The sequence below is a fragment of the Teleopsis dalmanni genome, unplaced genomic scaffold, assembly GCF_002237135.1.
Source record: "Teleopsis dalmanni isolate 2A unplaced genomic scaffold, ASM223713v2 unscaffolded_contig_1423, whole genome shotgun sequence".
In the NCBI taxonomy this organism is placed as follows: domain Eukaryota; kingdom Metazoa; phylum Arthropoda; class Insecta; order Diptera; family Diopsidae; genus Teleopsis; species Teleopsis dalmanni.
In genome coordinates, this window is record NW_024032805.1 from 858 (window position 1) to 9,271 (window position 8,414).

General features: G+C 25.5%; 3 long non-coding RNA genes across 9 annotated transcripts; all 3 read right to left on the reverse strand.

Moving 5' to 3' along the window:
* Window positions 1-268: 268 nt before the first annotated feature.
* On the reverse strand, window positions 269-1,589 carry LOC119664106. Its single transcript, XR_005251138.1, has 6 exons — window positions 1,388-1,589; window positions 1,161-1,258; window positions 839-1,082; window positions 612-778; window positions 452-543; window positions 269-390 (listed from the first exon to the last, which is right to left on the reverse strand). It is a non-coding gene; the product is annotated as an uncharacterized LOC119664106 (long non-coding RNA).
* An 800-nt stretch (window positions 1,590-2,389) lies between these two features.
* Window positions 2,390-6,569, reverse strand: LOC119664103. 7 transcript variants are annotated; one of them, XR_005251133.1, is made up of 8 exons: window positions 6,366-6,569; window positions 6,139-6,236; window positions 5,761-6,074; window positions 3,283-3,582; window positions 2,961-3,204; window positions 2,738-2,900; window positions 2,578-2,669; window positions 2,390-2,516 (listed from the first exon to the last, which is right to left on the reverse strand). It is a non-coding gene; the product is annotated as an uncharacterized LOC119664103 (long non-coding RNA). The 7 variants fall into 7 exon arrangements; XR_005251134.1 differs by having other exon boundaries at window positions 5,761-5,863; window positions 6,366-6,568; XR_005251135.1 differs by having other exon boundaries at window positions 3,283-3,385; window positions 5,761-6,060; window positions 6,366-6,568.
* Window positions 6,570-7,371: 802 nt separating this feature from the next.
* LOC119664105 lies at window positions 7,372-8,408 on the reverse strand. Its single transcript, XR_005251137.1, has 5 exons — window positions 8,265-8,408; window positions 7,943-8,186; window positions 7,716-7,882; window positions 7,556-7,647; window positions 7,372-7,494 (listed from the first exon to the last, which is right to left on the reverse strand). It is a non-coding gene; the product is annotated as an uncharacterized LOC119664105 (long non-coding RNA).
* Between the last annotated feature and the right edge of the window lie 6 nt (window positions 8,409-8,414).

The following is an 8,414-nucleotide window of genomic DNA, read 5'->3' on the forward strand; positions in this document are numbered from 1 at the left end:
TACATTATTCTTCATCGGATGGATTGAATTTTAAGGCCAAGAAATTTTTTTTCTAATCAAATATTTATAAAAACAGTAGACAATTATAATATAGTAAATATCATGGTATCAGAAAAGCATACAATTTTTGGTGTCGCAGAATCCAAAACAAGTGTCTTCTCAAATTAGCAATATCAGGACCTAAAAATGCAAATCTATACGGGATAACCACCATATTATAAAAATCAAAGTAAAACAATTGACAAATATACGTATATCTATTTTAAATTTATTTTTCAGAAAGTTTTTATCATGATCAAATGAAACTAATATTAATTAGTTAATTAACACAAATTAAGTAATGATCCCATAAAAGATCGCTTAAATAAATCCTGTAAAATCATCAGGTATCTGAAATTCATAAGTTATAATATAATTTTTCATCAAATCAGATATATTAATATTTTCTTACACATATCTTAAGTGATATGCTTAATTGATTTCAACAGATTTACTTTGATCCACTTGAGAGTTTTAATTAAAGTAATTCTTTTGGGGTTATTTCTAGGGAATACAAAAGAAATCATATGCATAATATGAAGATTTCGATATACCATATATGTACTACTCACTTTCATTATAGATTTGTACTATAAATTTTCACACATGTATATATACATGTATATAGGTATATGCTTTCATTGTAATTGCTTTTAAATATTGTATGTGCTTCCTTCCACCAGTCAATCATTCATTATATCCGTTGATAACCAAAAGAGAAACTCTCTTCAAAAAAAGTCTACGATTTCATTGAATTAAAGATATATAATAAATAATAATTAATTGAATTTTCACCTACCTGGTCTTTTATTAAATAATTAATATTATACATTAATATAGTACTGTTAACCAAAGCAACTTGCATAAGATAAGGATATATAGTAAGATTTTTATAAATGAAATGTGTATTATAAAAATTTACGAAGTCGAAGGAATCATTATCTATAGTAGTGTATAATGAAACAACACGTATCCTTAACTTCACTCCATTTTAATATGTGGAAATTTTTATCCAGTGTAAAGAAATTTTATAGAGAAAGAATCTTAAATCGAAATGCTATTATAATTTAATGAAATCTTTGGAATTAATTTGTGTAAGATAATCTAATAATCTCACTCACCTCTTTCTTAACTTAGTTTATATGAAAGTTTATATATGGTTTAAAATTGAGGTATAGTTTTCCTATTCTTTTGGCACGGATGGATAGAATGGTGCCTCCTTGAAAAAAGTTTAAAAAGAAGTGGATATAGATTTTGATAATAAAAAATCTGATATATATATTTAAACCGTTGTACTCGTATTGAGTACGCAACTAACCACGCAACTCTGAAATAATTTCCTACTCACCTTATTTTTAAAATTTGTGATGATGTGAGATGTGTTCAAATCAACAGAAATATAATATATATAACAAACTTAATTGTTATAATTATTTGGATGCTACATTTTAATGTCCAAGTGTCCTAGTGTCCAATACGACCAAGATTGATACAACAAGAAATTTTGAAGTTAACGCTAGAATTTTTAGAAAAAACAAAAATTTTTATTTTTTAATTTTACTAGTCAGTTTCTTTAAATTTATGTCTACTTTGATTACTATATAATTATTCTTTTCGATCTAAATGATTTATTATTTATCCTTAAATAAACCTTCTTCTTGTTGTGATTAACATATTTTAAAACCTCAATCTGATTTTAGTTTTTCTTCAGATATCTAGAGAGTTCTTGACTTCATATTGTTCTACATTCCACATCAATGTCGTCGGTAGTTAATGTGCCCTTTTCACGCAATATATGTAAAGATTATAAAGATTAATTTTAAACTTCGTACTCGTAATCACTTAATCGTGTAGTATTGCTATTACATTAAAATCATTGTAAATTTTTTACTAGTTTGACAGTCTATAATACTAGGTTCTTCGTAACCTACTTTATACGTGTTCGATTTTAGAGTTCTGGAACTGGTAAATTGACTAGTTTGTTAATAGACAATAATATTGCTTTGTTGTGGTTAGAGTTAATCGTAACTGAATTAATACTAGTATACTCATTATTTCATCACTGGTGAGTTTGAAATTGCATCTCCTACATTATTCTTCATCGGATGGATTGAATTTTAAGGCCAAGAAATTTTTTTTCTAATCAAATATTTATAAAAACAGTAGACAACTATAATATAGTAAATATCATGGTATCAGAAAAGCATACAATTTTTGGTGTCGCAGAATCCAAAACAAGTGTCTTCTCAAATTAGCAATATCAGGACCTAAAAATGCAAATCTATACGGGATAACCACCATATTATAAAAATCAAAGTAAAACAATTGACAAATATACGTATATCTATTTTAAATTTATTTTTCAGAAAGTTTTTATCATGATCAAATGAAACTAATATTAATTAGTTAATTAACACAAATTAAGTAATGATCCCATAAAAGATCGCTTAAATAAATCCTGTAAAATCATCAGGTATCTGAAATTCATAAGTTATAATATAATTTTTCATCAAATCAGATATATTAATATTTTCTTACACATATCTTAAGTGATATGCTTAATTGATTTCAACAGATTTACTTTGATCCACTTGAGAGTTTTAATTAAAGTAATTCTTTTGGGGTTATTTCTAGGGAATACAAAAGAAATCATATGCATAATATGAAGATTTCGATATACCATATATGTACTACTCACTTTCATTATAGATTTGTACTATAAATTTTCATATATGTATATATACATGTATATATATGCTTTCATTGTAATTGCTTTTAAATATTGTATGTGCTTCCTTCCACCAGTCAATCATTCATTATATCCGTTGATAACCAAAAGAGAAACTCTCTTCAAAAAAAGTCTACGATTTCATTGAATTAAAGATATATAATAAATAATAATTAATTGAATTTTCACCTACCTGGTCTTTTATTAAATAATGAATATTATACATTAATATAGTACTGTTAACCAAAGCAACTTGCATAAGATAAGGATATATAGTAAGATTTTTATAAATGAAATGTGTATTATAAAAATTTACGAAGTCGAAGGAATCATTATCTATAGTAGTGTATAATGAAACAACACGTATCCTTAACTTCACTCCATTTTAATATGTGGAAATTTTTATCCAGTGTAAAGAAATTTTATAGAGAAAGAATCTTAAATCGAAATGCTATTATAATTTAATGAAATCTTTGGAATTAATTTGTGTAAGATAATCTAATAATCTCACTCACCTCTTTCTTAACTTAGTTTATATGAAAGTTTATATATGGTTTAAAATTGAGACATAGTTTTCCTAACATATTTTTTTGCCACGGATGGATTGGATGGTGCCTCCTTGAAAAAAGTTTAAAAAGAAGTGGATATAAGATTTTGATAAGGTTAAAAGCATAATAGTTCTAATAGTTTTCGTTTTAGTTAATCTTTCTAATATTATAATAAATGATGAAACAACACGTATCCTTAACTTCACTCCATTTTAATAATATGTGGAAATTTTTATCCAGTGTAAAGAAATTTTATAGAGAAAGAATCTTAAATCGAAATGCTATTATAATTTAATGAAATCTTTGGAATTAATTTGTGTAAGATAATCTAATAATCTCACTCACCTCTTTCTTAACTTAGTTTATATGAAAGTTTATATATGGTTTAAAATTGAGGTATAGTTTTCCTATTCTTTTGGCACGGATGGATAGAATGGTGCCTCCTTGAAAAAAGTTTAAAAAGAAGTGGATATAGATTTTGATAATAAAAAATCTGATATATATATTTAAACCGTTGTACTCGTATTGAGTACGCAACTAACCACGCAACTCTGAAATAATTTCCTACTCACCTTATTTTTAAAATTTGTGATGATGTGAGATGTGTTCAAATCAACAGAAATATAATATATATAACAAACTTAATTGTTATAATTATTTGGATGCTACATTTTAATGTCCAAGTGTCCTAGTGTCCAATACGACCAAGATTGATACAACAAGAAATTTTGAAGTTAACGCTAGAATTTTTAGAAAAAACAAAAATTTTTATTTTTTAATTTTACTAGTCAGTTTCTTTAAATTTATGTCTACTTTGATTACTATATAATTATTCTTTTCGATCTAAATGATTTATTATTTATCCTTAAATAAACCTTCTTCTTGTTGTGATTAACATATTTTAAAACCTCAATCTGATTTTAGTTTTTCTTCAGATATCTAGAGAGTTCTTGACTTCATATTGTTCTACATTCCACATCAATGTCGTCAGTAGTTAATGTGCCCTTTTCACGCAATATATGTAAAGATTATAAAGCTTTATTTTAAACTTCATACTCGTAATCACTTAATCGTGTAGTATTGCTATTACATTAAAATCAATGTAAATTTTTTACTAGTTTGACAGTCTATAATACTAGGTTCTTCGTAACCTACTTTATACGTGTTCGATTTTAGAGTTCTGGAACTGGTAAATTGACTAGTTTGTTAATAGACAATAATATTGCTTTGTTGTGGTTAGAGTTAATCGTAACTGAATTAATACTAGTATACTCATTATTTCATCACTGGTGAGTTTGAAATTGCATCTCCTACATTATTCTTCATCGGATGGATTGAATTTTAAGGCCAAGAAATTTTTTTTCTAATCAAATATTTATAAAAACAGTAGACAACTATAATATAGTAAATATCATGGTATCAGAAAAGCATACAATTTTTGGTGTCGCAGAATCCAAAACAAGTGTCTTCTCAAATTAGCAATATCAGGACCTAAAAATGCAAATCTATACGGGATAACCACCATATTATAAAAATCAAAGTAAAACAATTGACAAATATACGTATATCTATTTTAAATTTATTTTTCAGAAAGTTTTTATCATGATCAAATGAAACTAATATTAATTAGTTAATTAACACAAATTAAGTAATGATCCCATAAAAGATCGCTTAAATAAATCCTGTAAAATCATCAGGTATCTGAAATTCATAAGTTATAATATAATTTTTCATCAAATCAGATATATTAATATTTTCTTACACATATCTTAAGTGATATGCTTAATTGATTTCAACAGATTTACTTTGATCCACTTGAGAGTTTTAATTAAAGTAATTCTTTTGGGGTTATTTCTAGGGAATACAAAAGAAATCATATGCATAATATGAAGATTTCGATATACCATATATGTACTACTCACTTTCATTATAGATTTGTACTATAAATTTTTTTATATGCTTTCATTGTAATTGCTTTTAAATATTGTATGTGCTTCCTTCCACCAGTCAATCATTCATTATATCCGTTGATAACCAAAAGAGAAACTCTCTTCAAAAAAAGTCTACGATTTCATTGAATTAAAGATATATAATAAATAATAATTAATTGAATTTTCACCTACCTGGTCTTTTATTAAATAATTAATATTATACATTAATATAGTACTGTTAACCAAAGCAACTTGCATAAGATAAGGATATATAGTAAGATTTTTATAAATGAAATGTGTATTATAAAAATTTACGAAGTCGAAGGAATCATTATCTATAGTAGTGTATAATGAAACAACACGTATCCTTAACTTCACTCCATTTTAATATGTGGAAATTTTTATCCAGTGTAAAGAAATTTTATAGAGAAAGAATCTTAAATCGAAATGCTATTATAATTTAATGAAATCTTTGGAATTAATTTGTGTAAGATAATCTAATAATCTCACTCACCTCTTTCTTAACTTAGTTTATATGAAAGTTTATATATGGTTTAAAATTGAGACATAGTTTTCCTAACATATTTTTTTGCCACGGATGGATTGGATGGTGCCTCCTTGAAAAAAGTTTAAAAAGAAGTGGATATAAGATTTTGATAAGGTTAAAAGCATAATAGTTCTAATAGTTTTCGTTTTAGTTAATCTTTCTAATATTATAATAAATGATGAAACAACACGTATCCTTAACTTCACTCCATTTTAATAATATGTGGAAATTTTTATCCAGTGTAAAGAAATTTTATAGAGAAAGAATCTTAAATCGAAATGCTATTATAATTTAATGAAATCTTTGGAATTAATTTGTGTAAGATAATCTAATAATCTCACTCACCTCTTTCTTAACTTAGTTTATATGAAAGTTTATATATGGTTTAAAATTGAGGTATAGTTTTCCTATTCTTTTGGCACGGATGGATAGAATGGTGCCTCCTTGAAAAAAGTTTAAAAAGAAGTGGATATAGATTTTGATAATAAAAAATCTGATATATATATTTAAACCGTTGTACTCGTATTGAGTACGCAACTAACCACGCAACTCTGAAATAATTTCCTACTCACCTTATTTTTAAAATTTGTGATGATGTGAGATGTGTTCAAATCAACAGAAATATAATATATATAACAAACTTAATTGTTATAATTATTTGGATGCTACATTTTAATGTCCAAGTGTCCTAGTGTCCAATACGACCAAGATTGATACAACAAGAAATTTTGAAGTTAACGCTAGAATTTTTAGAAAAAACAAAAATTTTTATTTTTTAATTTTACTAGTCAGTTTCTTTAAATTTATGTCTACTTTGATTACTATATAATTATTCTTTTCGATCTAAATGATTTATTATTTATCCTTAAATAAACCTTCTTCTTGTTGTGATTAACATATTTTAAAACCTCAATCTGATTTTAGTTTTTCTTCAGATATCTAGAGAGTTCTTGACTTCATATTGTTCTACATTCCACATCAATGTCGTCAGTAGTTAATGTGCCCTTTTCACGCAATATATGTAAAGATTATAAAGCTTTATTTTAAACTTCATACTCGTAATCACTTAATCGTGTAGTATTGCTATTACATTAAAATCAATGTAAATTTTTTACTAGTTTGACAGTCTATAATACTAGGTTCTTCGTAACCTACTTTATACGTGTTCGATTTTAGAGTTCTGGAACTGGTAAATTGACTAGTTTGTTAATAGACAATAATATTGCTTTGTTGTGGTTAGAGTTAATCGTAACTGAATTAATACTAGTATACTCATTATTTCATCACTGGTGAGTTTGAAATTGCATCTCCTACATTATTCTTCATCGGATGGATTGAATTTTAAAGCCAAGAAATTTTTTTTCTAATCAAATATTTATAAAAACAGTAGACAACTATAATATAGTAAATATCATGGTATCAGAAAAGCATACAATTTTTGGTGTCGCAGAATCCAAAACAAGTGTCTTCTCAAATTAGCAATATCAGGACCTAAAAATGCAAATCTATACGGGATAACCACCATATTATAAAAATCAAAGTAAAACAATTGACAAATATACGTATATCTATTTTAAATTTATTTTTCAGAAAGTTTTTATCATGATCAAATGAAACTAATATTAATTAGTTAATTAACACAAATTAAGTAATGATCCCATAAAAGATCGCTTAAATAAATCCTGTAAAATCATCAGGTATCTGAAATTCATAAGTTATAATATAATTTTTCATCAAATCAGATATATTAATATTTTCTTACACATATCTTAAGTGATATGCTTAATTGATTTCAACAGATTTACTTTGATCCACTTGAGAGTTTTAATTAAAGTAATTCTTTTGGGGTTATTTCTAGGGAATACAAAAGAAATCATATGCATAATATGAAGATTTCGATATACCATATATGTACTACTCACTTTCATTATAGATTTGTACTATAAATTTTCACACATGTATATATACATGTATATAGGTATATGCTTTCATTGTAATTGCTTTTAAATATTGTATGTGCTTCCTTCCACCAGTCAATCATTCATTATATCCGTTGATAACCAAAAGAGAAACTCTCTTCAAAAAAAGTCTACGATTTCATTGAATTAAAGATATATAATAAATAATAATTAATTGAATTTTCACCTACCTGGTCTTTTATTAAATAATTAATATTATACATTAATATAGTACTGTTAACCAAAGCAACTTGCATAAGATAAGGATATATAGTAAGATTTTTATAAATGAAATGTGTATTATAAAAATTTACGAAGTCGAAGGAATCATTATCTATAGTAGTGTATAATGAAACAACACGTATCCTTAACTTCACTCCATTTTAATATGTGGAAATTTTTATCCAGTGTAAAGAAATTTTATAGAGAAAGAATCTTAAATCGAAATGCTATTATAATTTAATGAAATCTTTGGAATTAATTTGTGTAAGATAATCTAATAATCTCACTCACCTCTTTCTTAACTTAGTTTATATGAAAGTTTATATATGGTTTAAAATTGAGACATAGTTTTCCTAACATATTTTTTTGCCACGGATGGATTGGATGGTGCCTCCTTGAAAAAAGTTTAAAAAGAAGTGGATATAAGATTTTGATAAGGTT